This window comes from Solea solea, chromosome 14 (assembly GCF_958295425.1).
Source record: "Solea solea chromosome 14, fSolSol10.1, whole genome shotgun sequence".
In the NCBI taxonomy this organism is placed as follows: domain Eukaryota; kingdom Metazoa; phylum Chordata; class Actinopteri; order Pleuronectiformes; family Soleidae; genus Solea; species Solea solea.
The window spans coordinates 7,917,727-7,941,337 of NC_081147.1; the positions used below are offsets into that span (position 1 = coordinate 7,917,727).

The 23,611-nt window shown below is 39.3% G+C and overlaps 1 pseudogene; it reads left to right on the top strand.

The window, feature by feature from the left end:
* Window positions 1-18,893: 18,893 nt before the first annotated feature.
* Window positions 18,894-19,984, top strand: LOC131473039 (uncharacterized; annotated as a pseudogene).
* The last annotated feature ends 3,627 nt before the right edge of the window (window positions 19,985-23,611 follow it).

Sequence of the window (23,611 nt, forward strand, 5' to 3'; positions counted from 1 at the left end):
TTTCAAAGTCTGACCAAATTATGGTGTAATCACTTTTTCAAGATTCTTATTCAAGCCTAGTAGTGAAGAGTTTCAAAGTCATAGATTCTTGCAAGTCGGAGGGTCCAAACATGCCAATGACTCAACTTGTTTCTAAAATCTGACTTTTCTAAATCAGCTGGTTGGCCCATGTTTGATTTCAAGCTAAGGAAGCAAAAGTCAGGAACATCATAGTCTCTCATAATAGTGATCTGACTCAGTACAATATAAATAAATGTGTATATGTGTGTGTTTATGTATTCCACAACTGACTCTGAAATCAAAAGTATAGCAAAATAATATATCTTACTTTTTTAAAATCTGTTTTCACATTGAACTGGAGGATTAGTTAAACTTAAACTAAAATAGTTAATTTCAGGAGGAAAAGGTGTAAATTAAGCATTCGTCTTCATTTGTTAGTTGTTTATTTTGTCTTGTCTTCATAAATAGACAGTTAAAAAGTTTAGAACTGTTTACATCATGGCATGGGTGGTTAGTTTTCTTAATTGTCTTGTGATTTATCAGTCTGCTCCCCTCATCCCTCCTTGTATGGTTCTAACTCAGTCAAAATGCTCATCAGACTTTCCTGATTTAATTTTCTGAGTGTCATCACATTATGATTTATAACACAACCAATTATTCTGCTTTTCCTGCCCATAAACTCTAGAATTTTGGTCTGAGTATGACAGAGTTTTTAACATTATAATGACCTCTGATCCAGAGTGAAAACTCTCAACAACTATTGAATTGTTTGGCATTTAAGTTGCAGAGGATGAAATCTGCTTTTAATTTTGCCTGACATTTCCTCTCCTGCCACCATGAGCTTCACATGTGCTGAGCTCAAGTGATATGCCTCTACAACCTCATTGAATTTGAATAATATGGTGGAAACCTTATTTCAAATAACTTTTTCTCCAAATATGTCCTACAACGTCATCACCGTTTCACACGAGTTTAATATAAAATCCAGGAGACACAGACCTTTTTGTACCAACAGAGAAAGTTGGTCAAATACATTCACATTTTCTTTTCAGTGACACAGCAGATGATCCTCATAATATTTCAGCTCAGAAAGTCCACTTGTTTTTGCACTTTCATGGCTGCTATCATAGCACTGATAATATGTGCTGGAGGTGATGTTTGTCTGTGGTCTCTGAGTTGAGTCTGACCTCTCCGCTCTAACCCTTGACCTACTGAGCAAACAATACACAAACCGCTAATTGAGTACCCCCTTGTGGTAATGGATGCAGTTAGCCCACAGTAGCTAATACACTCAGAGCTCTTTCATCACAGCACGGCTGGGTTTGTCTCCATCCACGCAATACTTCACTATTTGAATCAGACAGAATTGTGAGGAAATCAAGAGAACTCGCAGATGTGTGTGGAGAGCCGGATGGGTTTGAATGCTTAAGTCTACAAAAATATGTAAACATTGTCTACGAGTTCAGATTGTAGCCATACATTATTTTCTGGGGAACAAATTAAAGTCTTCTTCGGGTTCTCCGGCTTCCTCCCACATTCCAAAAACATTCAATATGGAGATTAGGTAAATTGGACACAATAAATTGACTGTACGTGTGAGAGAGAATGGTTGTTTGTCTCTATGTGTGTGTGGCCCTGCGATGGACTGGCGAACTGTCCAGGGTGTACCCCGCCTATCGCCCTATGTCAGCTGAGATTGGCACAGCACCCCCTGTAACCCTACTGTGGAGGATAAAGCGGTAGAAAATGGATGGAAGTACAAATTAAAGTCTGGAAAATGTTGCTGGCTAAAAAAACAAGTGCTCGTACTCCACTTATACATATAAGGTGTGTATGTTTGTTGGCATTACTAAATCATTTAACACTGAATTGTGTAAACCTTCAGTAGAAAACAGACACCAGATGATGTTAGTGATGTTCACAACTAATATTTATTTAAATATTTAGGCCACACCAAAATGAAAAAACTGGACTTATGTTACACATTTTGCCAACTTGCGTCGCCTAACAGATGCAAGTACACTAGCTTTGAATTGACTCCAATGTAAACCCAATGGTGTTGCATTTAGATGCTTAGAGCAGAGCAGCGGTAAATCAGAAAATGAGGGTAGGGTCAGGATTAATATCCGGGTTAGGCTTTTCCCTTTTTTTTGCTTTTCCATTAGTGATAGATGTGCGGAAGGAGATCTTGTATGTCTGTAAGGTGATGTTGAGGCACAGTAAAAGAGTGGCGGTATATGACGCTCTCGGAATGAGGACCGGCTAGTTATTCTAAGAAACACAGCGAGTCATGGGGAGCTGATAGGCATAGTCAGCATTGTGTGAACTCATTTGTCAATGGTTTGAATGTAACAGACATTAGTTTATATTTAAAAGTTGCACACTACAGCCTAAACACTGAAGGTAACAATTTGGCTCAGTCAACATGGTGCTTAAAAAACACTTAAATGAAGAATATAAAAATAAAGAGACAGAACGCACACAGAGAGCGACAAAAACGGTCTATAATTGGCTTATGAACAAAGTACAGGCCTATTTATAATGCTACAGTAAAAGACTCTTATCTCCACCTAAAATTCAACACTTAGCTGAAAGACAGTTCAGTGTGGATGCTGTCTATGGTTTAACTGCAGCATTGGGTGGAAACACAGAGGCAAGAGTAGTTGACCTTTAATGTTTAGTATTCTGCATGTGAGTGTAGCCACTTACACTAGTTTTGGCTTCATCCTGTTATGTCTGTAAATGGGAAATGACACAGTGCAGACAATAATACTGTCCCAGACTGTTACTGCAGCATGGGTCCTGTGCAGGAAACACAGCGGCAAAACAAACTGCTGAGTTTATGTTTTCACTTCAGTGAAACCAAGACTTTAATTCACTCTTAAATATCCTGATGTGTTGATGTGAGCACAGCATGTAATGACTTAATGTGAATGCTAATGCATTCCCAGACAATGCACAGTTGCTTCCTTTGGCATAAAAATGTGCTTCAGAATTACAATGGGATGTGGCTGAAAACTGCGATTTGTCATTTACCAGGCAAACTGTCAGTGTCAAACTCAATGCAGGGTCAGCTTTTCATATTTGGGAAATACTGATACATTTGTATTATGACTTTGACTTGTTTAGATGATAAAATGTATACGAATGGTGTTCATTATAAATGCATTAAACTTTTCACAGCTTTGAAACAAATCCTTGGAATCCTTGTGTGTGACTGTCAATTCTGTCAAATAGAAAATCACTTTCAAGTAATAATTTAGGAAAAACCTATTCCAATCTTATAATTTACAAGACTCCAGTAATTAAAAAAAGTTTTCAGGTCATTTAATGATCTTTAGAAACATTGTTAAAGTTGTCTGCACTCACAGCTGTGACTTTACTATTCATTCAAATGTTGCTTCTACATACATATTAGCATTTTTGTGTCACAGTAATTGAAGCGAGCGCTCCCCGTGTGTGCATGGGTTTTCCCCGGGTTCTGTGTGGCCCTGTGATGGACTGGTGACCTGTCCAGGATATTTTGCCATCAGCCAATTACTGATGTTATGCCCTATACCGCTGCTTTATGCATATAAACTTTACACAGAAATTAAGGAAATGTGATTATTTCTTTGTTGTAACTATGCTTCTTGGCAATACATCTTATACTGTTGGAAAGCTTGTTTATTTCCCTTTTAAATGGTGCCACATTTGTAAGGAAAATGCATTTGTGGGTTGAGCGGCAGAGTTGAGTATGTGGGTTGCATCCATGAAAAACTTGCCAAATCTTCTCTGCCAATGCCAAACTGTTTATTCTGCTATTGACTCTTGTTTGGTGTCGTTTATTGGATTGGATGAAGAATCAAGACACACTGGTAATTTGACACTTAATAGAAATATATCGAGATGAGATTGTGTAACCACTGGCAATCCCACATCACAGTCTGGGACCGAACTCTATCCTCCAAGATGAAACCTTGTATGTACAACAGAAATTGACAATAAAGTTGATTCAATAATTGACAGTTATTCAGTCGACCGCTTTGCTCTACAAACGTAGACTAATACCTCAACATTAGACAGAATCAAGTTTATCTTTCCTTCATTTACTCACACTTGGCAGCCCTGCTGATAGTCAGTTCGATTCAAGATTTATTTATTATCATTCCTTGTGCACTACATACATAAAAAAAAGGAAATATCTTTCCTGTACAGAACCACAGAAAAGACACAATTAGAATAGCCTAAAAAGATAATAAAAGAATAAAGACAGATAGCAATAAAAAGAACAACACAGCATATGCTAAAGTGCTAGTTTGGAGCGACTTGTTTGCCGTACATAAAGGTGCCATTTAGTGCAAATTCAGTCGTTCTTGGGGCGGGGAACTGCGGCGTGTCAAGGGAAGAGGGCACAGGGCACCGTCCAATTTGGGATAAAGGACAACAAAAGCAGTAGTCGCAGCAGGGGGCACTAAGCAATATAAAAAGCGGGAAGCTCATATCTATTTTTATATAGGCTACAAAAAGCCCTCACTCCAGATTAGTTGCTGCTTAATGACAACTTTGTGTCCCACATGAGTCACCACACTGCTGCCTTCTCCTTGAGCAGGTCCAACGATCTCCGCAGGCTCCAGGGCCGCTGTTGTGTGGCTGACCTCTGACCTCTGACCTCCATTTCGGGGGCTGCTAGGGACATCACTAAAGTGTGACACTGATTTTATGATGTAACAGCTGCCATTTACATATTGTCACGGTCATTTTTAAACAGCCACAGTGTTGTTTCATTACATATTTGATGGACAGCAGCATTAAATAAACATCTCGATCACATACACAACATGCAGAAGAGAGAGGGGGAACTATAAATTATTCAAAGCACAACAGAAACCATCATCCATAAATGAGATGTGAGAGCGTTTCTGCTCAGGCTGTATCTTTCCTCTTTACCTGTTTTTCTCTCTAATGCTCTGACTCTGTCTCTCTCTTTTCTGCTGTCTCGCTCTCATGCTCTCCTCCTCTCCTCCTCTCTCAGCCCACTCTCTATCTTTGGAGTGTCTGCCAAATTCTCTATGATATTTCCCTTTGAGAGGGATAAAGAGAGAGATGAGAGGGAGGGATGGCTTTATGGATGGAGGGAGATTTGGGTAGGGGGGTGAGCAGAGGGATTCGGGGAAGAGGGTAATGGATGGGATAGAGAGAGGAGGAGGAGGCAGGTAGAAGAGAGACATAGATTGATGGACGTTGTAAAGTCAGAAGGAAATAAAAATATGACGGATAAAGAGATAGATGAGGGTAGGAGACATGTAGTTCAGCATATTGATCATTACCTTTTTCCTAGAGGGGCAGAGGAAGAGGAGAACTTTGATTTAACAGTCCCTGTTCTTTCTCACACCCACATGCATGTTCAGTCTTACCTTCTGGCTGAGAGGACTTATTTTTATTTCTTAGTGTCAAAATCACTTAGTTTCATTTGGGTGTGATATTTTTAACATTATAGTCCACTACCTGTAAAGGGCTCCCCTCAGCCTTAAGGTAGGAGCCCACAATCAAACGGAAAAGTAGAGAGAGAGAGAGACGCGAATACAAACATAAACTTGTGTGAAATGGAGCAGTGTGTTGAGTCAGAGTTGAAGGTTCATGAACGTCATTCTCAGCTCTGCACTGCGCACTGGATGGTTGCAACAAAAATAAACTTTAACATTAATACTGAGCCTTCAGTTACTTGTTCTTATACCTTCACTTTGTAATATTTCAGCGGTAATGTTTAGCTTGTAAAACTCTGTTGCTCTTGGCACTGTTTGTACTCAGTCCTCAGTCAAGTCTATTAATCAATTAGTATACTCTGGAGATAAAAGCATGCCTCAGTACCTTTAAGAAGCTTCTCTCTCTCTCTCTCTCTCTCTCTCTCTCTCACAGACACACACGTGTTTCACATAAACCTAGACAGCTGGTATAATACAGACATGAATTTAACTCTCATGATGTGTCCTCTTCTTCTTTCCCCAACAGTTTTTTTGACACTTTAATATTATTCCTTATTGACTTTTATACCCTAAATTGACCATAGGTGTGAATGTGAGAGTGAATGGTTGTTTGTCTCTATGTGTGTGGCCCTGCGATGGACTGGCAAACTGTCCAGGGTGTACCTCCCTATCGCCCTGTGTCACCTGAGATTGGCACAGCACTCCCCCCGACCCTCTGGTGGACGATAAAGCGATAGATAATGGATGGATTGATTGATGGACTTTCACGCAAAGCTCTCCTGCCATTCCTCACCTGTCCACCAACTGCCGCCACTGAGCTCAAGGCTCAGCTCATCTTCCGACCAACAGTCCTCTGTTCACTCAACTCGCTCCTCAGCACCAATCAGCCGTCTGCACCATCTGCCTTCATTGTCATGTTGTTTAAGTGCGACTGAAAAACCACACACGTGCACACACAAAGTACAGGTTTGATCATGTTATGTAAATTTGTAAAGCTCTTTCTCATCCTGTTACATAAGCAGCTTCTTTTAGAAGAGGAGGTAGAAACTGTGGAATAAGAGGGACAGATACACTTCAGACAGAGAAGGCAGCCTTAGATATACTGCTTTTAGAAAAGTCCTTAAAATAAAAGTAGTAAAAAGAGGCAACATAAAATGTTCATGTTGTTACCTGTTCCTGTTTGGTCACAGATGCAGGAGTGCCTAGGACACCAGTGAGGACACACTTTTTCTGATGTTGTGTCTCCTGCATGACAAACACGACACCATGTTGTACTCGTTGCATTGTTTAGGACACGCAGCGACACGCATTGTTTGAGCCGAGTCTTTGTTTTTCTGTGAAAATCCCATCTTGGTGGCAAAGAGAATAACATAGTTGACGGGAGGCTTGTATGTGACCAAAAATAAACATGGATGGTGTCATTGTTCTATTACCATTACACTGAGCTGTCAGTTGGCAAGTTTAAGACAAAAAGTGTCTCTTTCAGCTTTATGATAATATTTTTGGTTTTGGTAAAATGTCTACCAGTAATTAGATTTTGTATTTAAACTTGCAGTGTGTAACTTTTGACTTTTATTGATGCTGATGATATTATTCTGTTCTGTCTGACCTGACTGATGGAGCATTTGTTTATACAGTGGCATCACAGTAGCAGGTCCAATCAAGAAGCTTTGATTTTATTAAATTACTGAGCGAACATATTTTCACTTTTGAAACTTATCTGGGTCCCTTCTATGTGTTCTACACTTCCTGTGTGCAGCATGGGAATAATGCCATGCAACATGAGATCTAAACACTGTTATACTGAAACACAGACAGAGTTGTGGGGAGCTGATAGACTTATAGTCTAGTTTCTTTCCTGTTTTATTTTGAAATGTCTGTGTCTATTCCCCAGGTCCTGTCAAGTTTCCCACCCTAATTGATTACGTATCCTTCTTCAAGTATTTTAAGTTGTGCTCCCTTGCCTTTCTGTGCCAGATCTTCTTGTCAGTTTAGTTAGCGGTCCAGCGTATATTTCCTGTGAATTTCCCTGTGTTAGTTTCTCTGCTTTTCTTCCTGGTTTCTGATTTTTGTCGAGTGATTTGGTTCCTCTACCTGGAGTGATTTTCTGGTTTTATAAATAATATAAATAATATAATAATATAAATGGCTTATAAATAAGCCATTTTTAAGAACTATTTTCCACGCCTCCAACTCTACATTTCTGAGTCCATTGTTTCAGAACATGATACATTATGAAAATAATTGTTAGTTGCAGCTAATTCACTTTCACCACTTCCTCCTCTCTGATTCATGTTTTCTGACAGGAAATGCAAATCGCTTGTAGAGCAGCATGCAAACCTCATGTTGTGTCTGACGGCGCAACTCTGATTAACAGGACTACATTTATTTCAACCACAAGTCATTTGTTAAAATGCCAAGAAAAACTGTGCAAAATGAAACGGCACTTAATTACCCAGTCATGGAGGAAATATTCCTTAAACACGGTTATTAACCAGAGTGTGGCATGAAGCCAAGCTGCTGCTTCTTCTTCATCTTTTTCAGTGTTTTATGATAGTTGGCTTCCATAATGTTACATTATTGCCTCCTTCTGGATTTAATCACCTGGTAAAGTCTTGCAACCATCATTCTACTTACTGCAATGATCACAGCTGTAAGATTACAGTGAATAGAGTGAACAACAGTTGTTTAAATACACAGCAAATTGTCAACAGTAACCTTTCTGTACGAGTCTGCCTAACACAATCTTCTATACTAATGTTAGAAGTATCTGAATTCCATGATATTAAAACATGTAAGCGAGAAAGAGGCTTGTGAGATCATGATGGAGAATAAAAAGAAATCCAGTGCTGCAAGTACAAAATGGCACTGACTGGTTACACAAGCGTACAGCTGCTAAGTGGCTGTGCAAGCGAGGCGTAAAAAATATCAAACGGCTTTGGATCAAAAGACAAAATATAATTTTTCTCTGTTTTAGATCATAGTGTGTGTGTGTGTGTGTGTGTGTGTGTGGAGGTTCATTCTCACATAGGAAACAAGTGTGGGCTGCAAACACTCCAGGCTATTCCGGCCTTTTCTTTTCTTTTTTGTACTGTGTGAGTGTCTGAAAGAGCACGAGTGTGAAACAAAAAGAAAAATAGTGTGTGTGTGTGTGTGTGTACTTGTATATGAGAGAGATGGAGATATTGTGGCAGTGGAGTGGGTGTGTGTGTCAGAGTGAGGGGGAGCGAACAGGTCTTTTCTAAGTGAGGGGGAGAACGAGTGATCAGGAGAGAATTAGTCACACAGAGAAATCTCCAGCGCCTCCAATATCCTGCATTTCCTCTACATTTTTTTTTCTTCTTATCCCTCTGTGTCCTCTTTTCTTTTCTCCCTGTTGGTACATCTGGTTCTATGATTATGCCTCTGTTCTCAGCCATATTACACAAGTCATTTGGTTTGAGGTTTATATATATATATATATACTTAATTAAATGGTGAAAACAACCAAGCTAAACTAGGAGAAACCTGTTAAGCATGGCTAGCTCTCTTCCGTATTAAACAGGTCAGTGTTGCGCTGTATATAGTGTAGAGCTGTGTTTGTGATGAATCTCTTTCTGCTGCACTAAACATAAGCTACTGTAGCTGAGTCACAGAGGAGAGGGGAACTGTTGTGTTTAAGTGTTTATTAATGTCAACAGGTAACACATCATGGTATAAAACGGGTTGTACTTAGTCTCTTATTTAATAATGGATGTGTTTTGGATAAAACTGTCAATAATGAATTCAGAGTGCAAGCTACCATTCCTTTTAAAAACAAGGTAAGCTTGCACTTTGGCTGATTGCTCCAATAATGGTGGATTTTACAGTTAAGAGTGGAGAAGCAGCTTCACTGTGCACAGGAGCAGAACATCAGTGTGTGGAGCAAGCAAAATAACATGAGTGATAATGGGACTGCAAACACAAACTGCAGTCACATATTGGGTGTGTCTGCAAACACACCCAATATATATGTATATATACATATATACATATATTTATATACATATACACTACCAGTCAAACGTTTGGAAACACCTTCTCAGTAAATGGTATTTACTAAATAATTCCATGTCATAGTCATGAAAATGAAGAAAAATACATTAAATGAGAAGGTGTGCCCAAACCGTTGCTGGTAGTGTATATAAAGAAGTGTATATATTACACAACTAGTGTGTAAAATGTATAATCAGCAGTAAAAATATAGATCCCCCCCCCACACACACACACACACAAGAATGTCACCACTGCTTCCCACGTGTGTTTTTGTGACCATGTGTTCTTGTGATGAGACAGATCCGTCTGTGACTCCATGACTGGACTGAAAAAACACTCACATTATGTTGTGTGGGATGTGATTCTCAGACTCGTAAGCTTCTCCCAAAATAATGCCCTTTCCAGTGTTCATATATGATGATCTTTAGAATGATAAACCATTTGTAACATCTCCTTAAATTTCATGTGCATTTCTTTTCTTGTTTAATTTTGAGATCGTATGACCACTTACTTTCATTGCAGTTCCCGATACACATCCACTTGACCATGTTATCTACTAATTTCCTGCCCCTGTGATTCCCACTGGTAAACCCTGAGCATAGTTTGTTCAGTCTGGTTTTTTTTGGATTCCTCCTTGCCTATTTCCGGTAGCCTTCCCTCGACGGATCACCTGAGTATAAACTTTTGAGTAAAGCTACTTCTCTTCCTGGTCTCCTGAGTCACGGAACCAGTCCTGTGGGACTGTTTCTTTTACAGGAGGACAGTCTACAAAAGATTAATTTTGAGTCACCACTTTAAATGCAAGCAGTTGCCCCTGTGAAAAACAGCAACACCTCAGCAATCCAATTTGTATGCAAACCAGAGCACAGAGTTTGGTGCGGCAAGGTTAAACCTGCACCTGGATGTTTGAAACTGGAAACTGCATGATGAAATTACAGGCAAGCCAATTTAGCTTTGATGAGAATTGGATTTGGCCTTTATTGACTTGTTCAAACTCTGTTAATGAATGCTAACAAGATATTTCACTGCTGATGTGTCAAAAATTTGTCACACTGGCCGAGGGAGATTGAGAAAGCTCGAAAAAGCCACGACCTGTCGTCAGTGTCTTGATAAATAATATCCTCATCATGCTGAAGTAGCTGTCAGGTTTGACGTCATGCTTGTGGAAATCAGTCTTCGATGGGCTGCTTGAAAAGAAACTGAGCATTTGACAGATAGCCTTGGTTAGAGATACTTGGACTAAACCAGGGGTCTGCAACCTTTTGTATTAAAAGAGACATTTTTGGCCTTTCTCCACCTGTATATAGATATACTATATATAAAAGAACTATAGTTTGCTGCATTATGACATTTAAGAACTACAAAAAGAAAACTGTTGACATTTCATTATTGTTTGTAACAAGGAAAAACACCAAATTGGCCCATGTACTCTACTTTGAAATAAAACACAAAACTAAGACGAAATATTTACTTACATTCATTTATTTACTTTCATTTATCGCCTTGATGTCAAAAAATAAGTTTTCACTTTGAAAGAAATAATGAAAATAAAATAAAATCATAGTGTTTTGGAGCCACAGCAGAGGTACTGAAGAGCCACATGCAGGTCTCGAGCCGCAGGTTGCAGACCAATCGACTATACTCAGATGAACAAAGAGAAAATGAGAACATGGCGGAGAGGAAACAAGGCATAATTCAAAGGAATTAAAAAAAATGTGTGAGAGGAGGAAGGAAGGTGACAGGAATGAGTGCAGGCAGAAGAAACAAATGAAGACAAAACGCAGATGGAAGGAGTATCACATAGAAGAGGAGAAGAAGAGGAGAAGGAAAACAGGTTGAGGATGGTTGGAGGGACAGTTGGCAGAGAAATGGCACTTGAGGAGGGAAAGGAAGATTTGAGGGGGAACCTGCTGCTTCTTTCATCCCTGTCTGGGTGAGAAGGATGAACGAGTGGGAACATGTTATACTTCAAAGTATATGTTCATCTGGGAGGTGTATGTGTGTGTAGGTGTGTGCGTGTGTATGTGTTTGAAGGTCAAGCTAAACAACAGTAACAGTGACTTGAATTCATGTCACTTACCAGAAAAAGTTTTGTGTATGTCACTGTAGGAAGTGAAGCATAATCCAGTTATCTGCTGTATATTAAAGAGCATACTAAAACCATTTGGAAAAATCCAATGAACTTTTCAGATTCCTGTTTTTTGAGGACCTACCATGTCACACAGGCACTTTTATTACAGGACAGCTGTACAGTATCAATACGTTTCTCGAATAAAACAAAACAAAGTATGGTATTGTCCTGTATAACAAAATACACTTTATGTGTTGTGTACATACACATTATGTACACAATCAATTATGTACATAATGTTGGGGTACTCCTCAGATACAACGTGCTACAGGACTCTCTCTGATGAATCACATCAATATTTCTTAAAAACTCCATATATTGCCCAGCATTCGTCCAGCTCTGTTTCCACTACACTGATTTATCACTGTCTATTTAATGTGGAAAAAAACAACAGACACCCTTTAATGTACTGAACATCCTGGTATATGTATGTATACTGTCCATCAACAGCTGTGAGAAAAATTAATAGAATAGAATAGAAGAATCAGGCTTTGATTCCTTAAGAGTAAGAAAGGTGCTTATTCAGTGTTATTCATGTGAAATGTGTTGGAATGTAATATTGTTATTTTAAAAAAGAATGGCTACATTTCAGTAATCTCTCCTGTCTTGAACATTAAGCATTGCTCTCTGCTTTAAAAAAATGTTTAGTAGTGTGATTAACTTAACTTCTAATAATGACATAGATATCAATTCAAATATTATATAATTTTTAATTTAAATAAAATTGTATATTATAATATACAATTTTAACTAATATTCCTGTATGTGGGCTTCAAATGTGTAACTGAATGAAACCTGTATTGCCTCGAAAAGAGAATTTGTCTTGCACTGAGAGATTAAAAAAACGACGAAAACAGATAATGTATAAGAGCAGTGGTGTACACAGACATTTGGAAGGGCATGGGAGATTTAAAGGACACCTTTATCCACAATTGAATTCTTCCTAGTCAAAATGAACATTGTGGATATCCACAATTACATTCTTCCTAGGACAAACTCCAATTTCACATATCTTCAATCCAATTGTTACTAGTCATAATTTTCATTTCAGATATCCAAAATTTAAAGGCCACATAGACCGGAAGCTCCAATTAACGCTGCGTTTGTGTGTGTGTATCTGCGTCATTACCTCGTTTATGAAACCCTAAAGTTTCAGAACAACAGTTCAGCCACTGCTGAGAAAATAGTGTTGTATTGTTTTCCTGGGCTCTGCGAAGCGGATCGGCACTTCCCTACGCTGATGATGTCATCAGTAAACCTCACCACTCCTCTCACCACCGTAGCGCCTCCTGGTGCGGGCACTAGTCCGGGCACATCCGGTTGCGTACATTAAACCGCAGAAGAAGAAGAACTACTCTTGTTGTAGCTGCTGAGATGCAGAGCATCCACCGTGCCAGAGGGAGAGCTGTGTATCTGAGAGCTGGCCTATCTATTACGTCACTTCCAGGTACCTGGCCAATCACAGGACAGTAGGAAAGCTCTCGTTGGCTGGCCAATCACAACACAGTCCACGTTCTGGGGGTGTGGTTTTGGTCTGAAACAGTGCGACGAGAGCGTCAGTGAGGAGATATTTTGATCGGCTCGTTTGCAGCGATTAGGAGGTTTTTAACCATGAAAACAAGTTAATATATGTATAAGTAGACCTCCATAACTAACATATATGTGTGATACAAGCATTCTATGTCACCTTTAAAATTATTACAGATATCCAGAATGTAATTTTGACTATCCAAAAGACAAGTAAAAATGTCATTATGGATATCCACATAATCTTGTTTTTTTTTGTGGAGCGCTGTGGAGCGTCCACAGAGGCGAGCTGATCACCTCTGACAATGTCGCTGCCAAACTATAAATGCGTCATATCTTAAGACATAAACCACATTTTTGAATTCTAAATGACACATTTCTCGTCTCCAATGATCTTAAAGCTACGTTCCGGGACACAGAAAAATATTTATTTCAGATTTATATTTGTTTTCTCTGCTGCTATGTTCCGGTGAATTGCATTCTGGGGTACTTGACATCATTTGTCCTAGGAAGAATGTAATTGTGGATATCTACAATGTTCATTTTGACTAGGAAGAAGGATATCTCGAAGTGAAAGCCCAATACACATGAATGGCAAAAGTGACGTCATTTTTCCTAGGAAGAATGGAATTGTTTCAAAGAATGAAAATGCTATCTAAAATGTAATTATGGATAGTCAATTTTAATGTTTATGTTTCATATTTAAATGGCGTCCTGTCTACTCGTCAACAGTCACAATACATTTGTGGATATCACTAATGACATTTTTACTAGTCATAATACGAATTGTGGATATCCATAATGACATTTTTACTAGTCATAATGTATTTTTGGATAGTCAAAATTACATTCTGGATATCTGTAGTCATTTTGGATATCTGAAATGAAAATTATGACTATAGTAACAATTGGATTGAAGATATCTAAAATGGGAGTTTGTCCTAGGAAGAATGTAATTGTGGATATCCACAATGTTCATTTTGACTAGGAAGAATTCAATTGTGGATATCTTAAAGTGAAAGCCCAATAGACATGAATGGCAAAAGTGACATCATTTGTCCTAGGAAGAATGTCATTGTGGATATCTGGAATGTTCTTTTTGACAAGGAAGAATTGAATTACAGATATATGTAATACATATCCAGTCTAGCTATTAAATGTTAAAACGGCCACTTATACTTTTTAAGGATTTAAAGATATCTTGAATTGAATTTTGACTAGGAGAAATAAAGATTTAGATATCTTTAAATACAATTTCTACTAGTCAGAATGTTTTTGCAGATATCTCTAACTGCCATTTTGACTAGGAGAAATGCTTTTATTGGTATCTTAATTGTAATTATGGATAAGAGTCTAGTTTGATTAAATGTTAAAACGGCTTGCCATATATATATATATATATATATATATATTTATATATATTTTTTTTTTTACAGTCGTAACTTTTTGAATCATACTCGTAACTGTGGATTCTTATTTTTTTTGAAGTTGTAATTTTTCGAGTATGTGTGCATCTTTTTCTTAATTAAGTCTCTCTCTTAACACTCTCTTTTTGTGTCATGTCACAGAGCAGCATCACACTTTAAATGTTTCTATATGTGGTAAAGTGTGACAGCTGGGTCAGTCTTATTTACCATCAGCAGGTTTCTTCAAGGTAGTGTTAGAAAACGTGATGTGCCAAATATGATAAAGAATGATGACTTTATCTCTGAGCCTAAAACCCCCCACAATGTCTTCATTTGCTCCTCTTTGTACCTCTCTCTTTCAATCCTCCCACATATTCCAACGAGACACAATTAGTGTTCTACCAGATGCTCCCTAAGAATAAAAAAGGAGGAAGGTGGATAGCGTCTCAGATGGATACCTTTGTGTTTTATAACGAGGAGTCCCTTTCACCTTTTAAATTACTGCAAAAGGAAAATAAGTTTAACAGTGATAAAAACATTACTGGTAAAATTATGACTCCTTAAATTTTAAATTGGCTGTGCACCACCATTTAAGAGTTACTTCATAAATCTCTTGATAGAGAGCTCCTGGTGTCTGCGAGTCTCTCTCAGCACCTCCTCTCTGCTTTGTTCATTTAGTCTGTGGCCCACACGCTGTGTTTCATGTTTTTCACTTGTGATCAAAGCTATGGAGCCCTCGTGGGTTTGGCACAGCAAGCTGAGGGTTTCATCAAGTTTACACACATCAAACTGAGCAGGTGTTTGATGTTCTGTTTAGATCCACTTTGCTTGATTAATTTACTAATGTTTCCCTGTATGTCAGCAAGCACTGAGGTCCTGAAATTTAATGAAGGCATAATGATTGTTGCGGGGGGAAATGTTCAGATTTCAACAATATGCAGCAAATTAGTATTTGGGTGAAAACTTGTGTTGAATAACATATAATCCATACAGGGACAGTGTAAGTGCAATTTGTGAACTCGTGCTTTGAAGCCTCAAGTTTAGTATTTTAGTATTTTGTCCAGCACCATTCATTTTTTTATTGTTGTTGAAAGTAACAATCTTTTGAAGAATATGGTATGGCCTGAATGAGATCTCCTCCACCTCTGGAGTTCCAACTCAAACCTTAAAGACCTGATTGAGTTCAAAATATACAGCCTAGAAGCCCATCATTCAATCTGAGGCTGGTCCAGCAGAGGGCAAAGGAGCACAGTTTGGCCTCAGATCCACTTTGGATGCATCAGGAAAATAATACAGTGATGTTCTGTAGAATGATCATTCTCTCATTTTTTCCCCAACCTTCCCCAACACAGTTGCCCCCCTGTGGCCATTTAAGAGAACAGGAACACTTTGACATCAACTTCTCTTTATGGGCTCGGAGATTTTATGACCTGATTGACCTGATTGAGACCTGATTGAGTTCAAAATATACAGCCTAGAAGCCCATCATTCAATCTGAGGCTGGTCCAGCAGAGGGCAAAGGAGCACAGTTTGGCCTCAGATCCACTTTGGATGCATCAGGAAAATAATACAGTGATGTTCTGTAGAATGATCATTCTCTCATTTTTTCCCCAACCTTTACAGTTGCCCCCCTGTGGCCATTTAAGAGAACAGGAACACTTTGACATCAACTTCTCTTTATGGGCTCGGAGATTTTATGACCTGTTATTGATTCACACTCTGTTTAAACACGACCCTGATATACTTTCAAGCAAGATCTCCACAAACAACTTCCTGGAACTCCCATGACCAAGTGGAAGGTAATTGGACTTGTTACCGGAGGGTTACCAGTTCAAATCGTGGGACAGGTCAAGGGCTCACTACTGGTGTATAAGGATGGGTTGAATGCAGAGGTCAAATTTACTATCACTAATTGGTGTTTGTGCAAATACAAGTTCAAATCACAAACTCCAACAACTAATATGTACTTTCCTAACAACTCATGAAGAGAATGTTTGGCAACTAAATGCTTCACTGAGTTCATCTGTAAGCAGAGTCTGGGGCTGAGGAAGCAGCGTCTGCAACTTTGTGTGTTAGTTAGTTATGCTGGAAGAGCACTGAATTAAAGTGGTGGTAGTTCACTGTAGAAAATATTAAAGCCATGTGTTGATGACCTCAAAAAGCAGAGTAAAGTTGAAGCTTTGTGAAATGTTTAAATACGTCACAGTTCAATGTTGGCTTGGCTCATTTTTATGAACAAAACAGTATATTTTGTTACTTCTGCACATTTATAGCTACTCCAGTTTTTTTTTAGTTTTTTTTTTTTAAACACAATATAAAAAGTAATAACTTTGACTCAACAACACATAAAAAGACAAGAAAACACATTTTGTAAAGCCGAAAAAAATGTGACCTATAAACACACACTCCCAAGATGTCCATTTAGGGAGTTAACTTTACAACAAATTATTAAAATACATGTTACTGTAGAGACAGACATAGTGAATGGAAAACAAACATGGATAATGTGTCTAGAGAAAGGACACATGCTTTTACACACTGTATTAAATGTTAGTTTTCTTGGATATATTGACTTGCCTTTATTCACATTTTATAATAGAAAAGTCCTTGCATAAAAGGGATAATTTGTGTGTTTTTTTGTGTTTGAAATGTTCGTAGATAAATTCACTGTCTCACAGAGTTCAGCGCTGCCTGAATATGAAGAAAGGGAAAAAATGCTTTTTTGTGATCAAAAAGCAAAGCACTATATAACACACAATGCAACCCTTTTTTCTCTTATGCATATAGGAATACATTAAGAATGTTTTTCAATTTGGCTCCAACACATTCTCTGCTACCCTGAGCTGAACACTGTCTACTGTATGTAACACACAGACTATGCATAAGTAACTTAAAGAAACTGAATCACTGAATAACCCTAACCCTTTCATTTTTCAACTGTTCTATTTGTGTCATCAATATATAATTGATAATACATTATATTCACTATATTAATTTATTTACTATGAATAATTAAACACGCTCAGCTTTGGCAGATGCCAGACCTTTCATCTCTCAAAGTAACTCTAGGAACCAATGTAAAAAATAAAAAAAAACTAGCAAGGAAAAATTTAAAGGAAACGTGTTTCATAAATATGTATGACCTGAAAATGTCGGAAAATATGTTTTATGAGTCCTAGTGTCAAATGGTATAGAAGACATTATGAATGCACAGTAAATACAGGAAGTATTTATAGGTAAATATAACACATCACTTCAACAGTAAACCAAAAAGATGTATTATTCCCTTCTTACACCTGTTTGTGTGCGCGGCTCAGGGAACTGGAGGCAAAGTTTCACCTCACACCAGTCACAATGATAGTGAAACACATACTCATCTCAATGAAGGGTGTTCCTGCACCCAGTCTAATGATCACTCTTTCAGTGTCAACTAATGGTGATGGCATCCTTTTGCCACACTTTTCCACAAACTAACCTTGACTCTACAGTGCAGTGTTCAATCTTGGATGTGCTGTGGTGCGTAAGTGAGTGATCAGAGGTTCAACAGATTTGTATTTTTCAACCGAAAGAGATTAGTGCCTCGGTATTTGTCATGGACAGACAGCTTGTTTGTCACATGTTGCTGCCTGACAGAAAATCTTTGCTAAAACCTACTTATTTGTTGAGCTTGTTTATTTATTAAATTATTAATTAATTCAATTATTTACTGGGTGCAGTTCTTATCCTTCCCGGGTTTGCGACCCGGTCAGAACAAGGGCCTTTTTTGAATTGTTCTACTTGTGTGTGCATGGGTTTTCTCTGGGTTCTCCGGTTTCCTCCCATAGTCCAAAAACATGCAATTGGACACTCTAAATGGACTGTAGGTGTGAACGTGCATGACAACTCCAACCCCCAAGACAACTGTGGGCTTTAGCACCCACAGCGTGTTCAGAGGAGGAAGGAAGAGTCAGCTGACTGACTCTCAGAGTCAGTCAGCTGAGAGTGTGCCTGTGTCCTTCCGTGTTTTCCGCCTGCCTCTGCTTCGCTTCTGTCTGTGGACCCAGCCTACTGCAAGAGACCAGAACCAGGTTACAAGTGTGCTTATATAGCTGACTGATTACCTGATTCTGTCCCACTGCCACAACAACTATTAGGATAGGTACATGGAATGTTAGAACAATGTACAAAACAGGGAGGACAGCACAGGTAGCAAAGGAAACGAGGAACTACAACATCTCTCTACTAGGGCTGAGTGAAACAAGATGGTTACAGGCAGGACAGCTTAGGCTAGCAACAGGAGTGATGTTACTCTACTCGGGACACACAGAGGAGGGAGCACATCCCTCAGAGGGAGTTGCTTTGATTATAGACATGTGCGCACTCAACCAGTTAGTGATAGGAGGCAGTATCTTCATGCACAAGCAAATCCACAAAGCCACTCCAGACTGTATCACTGAAAACCAGATCGACCACATATGCATCAGCCAGAAGTTCCGACGTCTGTGGAGTGATGTAAGGGTGATGAGGGGGGCAGATGTGTCAACAGACCACCACCTTCTTGTGATGGCAGCTCAACTAAGGCTGAAGAACCGCCCCACAATCACCAATCCGCATAACAGATTCTACGTGGACCTGCTCAAGAATAAAGACATCAAGACATCATTCAAATTCAACCTCTCCAACAGGTTTCAACCAGGAGCTCTTTAAGGAGGAGGATACAGATATTGAGGACCAGTGGCAACAGACCAAGAAGGGGTGGCTTGACACGTGTGAAGAGGTCTTGGGCAAGAAGAAACCAAAGAGTGGATCTACTCCCTGCAGAAGTTGGAAGCAAGGAAAGAAAAGAAAGCTACACTGAATACAAGCTGGACAAGAGCAGAGAAAGCAAAGGCACAGAAAGCATACATAGCTGCAGATAAGGAAGTTAAAAAGAGCATCAAGAAGGACAAAAGAGACCACTTGGAAGACTTAGCTACACAGGCGGAGGAAGCAGCTGGGAAGGGAAATTTGAGGGACCTCTACCTGACGACGAGAAAGCTGGCAGGTAAATTTCAGAAAGTGGATAAACCTGTTAAGGATAAAGAGGGTAACCCACTCACAACAACGGAAGAGCAGCTGAGAAGATGGGCAGAACACTTCAGTGAGCTGCTTAAGCGACCTGTCCCAGAAGCACCTCCAGACATCCCACCTGCAGAATCACAGCTACCTAGAGATTAAGAAGGCCATCATGTCTCTTAGGAATGGGAAGTCAGCAGGACCAGACGACACACCAGCAGAGGCCCCCAAAGCAGACATAGTAAGCTCGGTCAACAGCTCGGCACAGCCTTTTCACTAAGATTTGGGAAGAGGAGCAGGTTCCCTCTGAGTGGAGAGAGGGTATACTTGTCAAACTGCCAAAGAAGGGGGATCTCAGTAATTGTGATAAATATCTTAGTAAGAAAGAGGGATGCAGTGCATGTTAACAGAGAGTTTTGACAGGAGTACATCAGGGGTGCTTACTGTCACCTCTTCTTTTCCTCCTGGTTATTGACTTCTGGTTATTATGGGTACAACTACTACAGGAAGAAGAAATGGGATCCAGTGGACACTTTGGTCACAGCTAGAGGACCTAGATTTTGCTGACGATCTGGCACTCCTCTCACACAATCACAAACAGATGCAAGATAAGACAACCCACCTGGACACAACACCAATCAGCACAGGGCTCAAAATCAGCAAAAAGAAGACAGAACTCATGAAGATAAACACTACCAACAACACACTAGTCATAATTGGAAGGGAAGAGGTGAAAGTGACGGAGTCCTTTGTGTACAGTGGTAGACTGTCAGGGGGGCACGGATTGGGATGTAACAGCCAGGATAGGGAAAGCAAGAGCAACCTTCATCATGCTAAAGAATGTCTGGGCCTCCAGAGAGATACACATATCAAATCAAATCAGTAATGCTCTCCGGCTCCGAGACATGGAGAATAACAAAAGCAACATAGCACAGGATATAAACCTTCATAAACTGAGAAGAATCTTTAAAATCAAGTGGACAGACAAGATCAGCAACCTTGAGCTGTGGGACAGAGCTGGACAAAACATAGTAGGCAGTCAAATCCTCAGAATATGGTATACCCTTAGGAAGCCACCATCCAGCATCACACACCAGGCCTTGACCTGGAATCCACAGGGAAAAAGAAAGGAGGAGATGAAGAGAATCAGCAACAATTGGCAAGAACTAAGAAGGAAGGCCCAGAGACGTGTGCAATGGAGGACTATCATCGTGGCCTATGCTCCGACAGGGGCAAAGGGCCTAAGTAAGTAAGTAAGTAAGTGAACGTGGATAGTTGTTTGTCTCTATGTGTCCCTGTGATGGACTGGTGATCTGTCCAGGGTGACCCCACCTATCGCCCTATGTCAACTGAGATTGGCACCAGCACCCCCCGCGACCCTCATGTGGAGGATAAAGTGATAGAAGATGCATGGATAGATTTTCCTTCTGGTATGCACCCTTTAACTTTACTTTACATTACATTACATGTCATTTAGCAGACACTTTTGTCCAAAGCGACTTACAATAAGTGCATTTATTCATTTGGGTACAAATAAGAACTAAATGTAAGAAAGAGCTTCAAGTAAGCCAAACTATGAAGTGCTAGTCACAAGTGCGATGTATAAGTTTTCTTTTTTTTTTTTTTTTTTTTTCCGTCGTCGTCCTAGTCATGTAACTTCATGTAAGCATGTAAAGCATCTTGGGGCAACAGGGGTCGTTTTAAATGTGAAATATTAATACATTTCATCTTGACCTTGACATCGTAATTATGGCAGATTTTTTTGGTCAATGCAGCTGCTAGTGCACAGTCCTGAGGAGAGACGCAGAGAGACATGAATCTAAAGCCACACAAATTTCACACTACATGATTTTTAGCCCGACAATGACTTTTGCAAGTCGCAGCTAATTGGCCCTTTCGAACACATGATCAACACTTGCCAAGTGTGAAAATATTGAAAAACAGTCGACGAAGACCAACTGTTATGGTTTGAACAGGGCGGGTGCTGCTGTTTTAAAAAAACATAAAATAATTCTGACCAAATGTGAAGTCTCCAGAAAAGCAACTTTTCAGTCTTTGAATTCGGAAGTTTAGAACTGCGACGGGAGAAAAAAAAATCTTACCTGTCCTTATAACAAGAACCATTTTTTCCTTTAGGCTTCATCAATCGATTGTTGTGGGATGTTTACAAGAGGGAGAGATGAGTCTGAAAGTGTTGAGGCACTGTTTGCTCTTCAGGTTCACACCTGCAACACAATGTTCACAGGTGCCTCCCACAGTGTGAGCCGGTTCATGACAACTGATTGTTATTGATCACTTTAAACTGTAAACAATGTTTACAGCATAATTGTTTAATTGCAGTTGGCAACAGTGCTATCATTCCAGTGTGAAAGCACACACTCTGTCTGCTCTACTCGTCTGCTCTACTCCTCTACAAGTGGCGGAAGAGAAACATGGTGAAAGAGAGAATGATGATATAATGCACATCTTGCAGAGACATGATTAAAGTTGAGCTTAGGAGGCACTGAATACAGGGAGAATACTCTCTAGTCTCAGCATAAACACATTCTCCTGGTCAGTCCAAATTTAGTCAGTCTGAATTTAGTCATTCATATCACGGTCTTCTTCTTCTTTGTCTGTGTACTGGCTTCTTTTTTTATTCCTGAGTGGGGGAGTAGTGGTAAGTGTGGAGCATGTGCAGACAGCCCAGGCCATCTTGAATTAAACTGAATGTATACATGCTGGATGGATGGATGGATGGATGGATAGATGATCCCCAAAGGGAAATTAAGTTGGCATAGCAACCTGGACACAAGGTACAAAAACAAATACTGAATAATTACAGGATTTAAAAATGTAATTCAAGATTCAAGATATTTATTGTCATATGTTCAGTTAAAACAGACTTTTCCACTGCACAATGAAATTCTTAATTTGCACATTCCCCATAATCACTACAACAAAGAAGAATATATATTTGTATAAAGTAAACAATAATAAAAAACAGTATCAGAAAAATATAATAAAAAAAACTAGAATACAATTTACGCTAAATGTACAGACTACAAATATAAACCTATGTTTAAATATAAACTTAGACTAAACATTTGACTTAAGTATAAAAAACAGTAATAGAATCTTAAAACAGATCTATAGTAAGGCAAGAAGTCGGACAATATTGCACGATTATTCAGGTTTTTAACAGCAGCAGTGTGTGTGAAGTGATGTCGGCAGTTCAGTGTTGTAGGGTGTGGGGGGGCTGAGGTGTAAAGGTATGTGGGGTGTGTGGTAATGTGTAATGTAAATCAGTTAGTTTGGGGGGTCAAGTCAAGTCAAGAGATCTTTATTGTCCCCGGAGGGCAATTTGTAGTGCAGCCAGCAGCATAAGACAACAGTAAAAACTAAGTACAACAGTGACACAACATACGCTAATAATAGAAATAGCAATAAATACATACACAGGACAACAATTAACAATAGTTAATAAAATAGATAAAACAACCAATAAAGTGCAACCATGCCATCCTGGAAGAAACAGGATTTAAAGTGACCACAGTGCTGTCAATTGTTAAGAAGGCCAATGGCCACTGGAACCCAGGTATTTTTAAATCTGTTGGTCCTGCATCTTGGCACATGAAATCTGCGTCTGGATGGGAGCAGTTTAAATTCAGGTGCCAAGGGATGGCTAGGGTCGGTCAGGACGAGTCTGGCTTTATTCAGGGCCCTAGTTTTGTACAGCAAGGAAATGTCTTTCAGTGGAGCACCAACAATTTTACTGCACACTCTGACTATGCCCTGAAGTCTGTTGCGGTTCTTCAGGTTAATTGACCCAAACCAGCAAATAAAAGCAAAAGTCAGGACAGATTCGATAAAACAAGAATAAAACATTTCCATGAATTTAGAGTCCATGTTTATGTTCCTGAGCTTGCGGAGAAAGTACATGCGCTGGTTGGCCTTTTTACACACTGCATCAATCTGATGCTCAAAGGACAGCCTGTCATCAATTACTGTCCCCAAATATTTATACTGCTGGACAGATTCTACAGCTTGGTCGT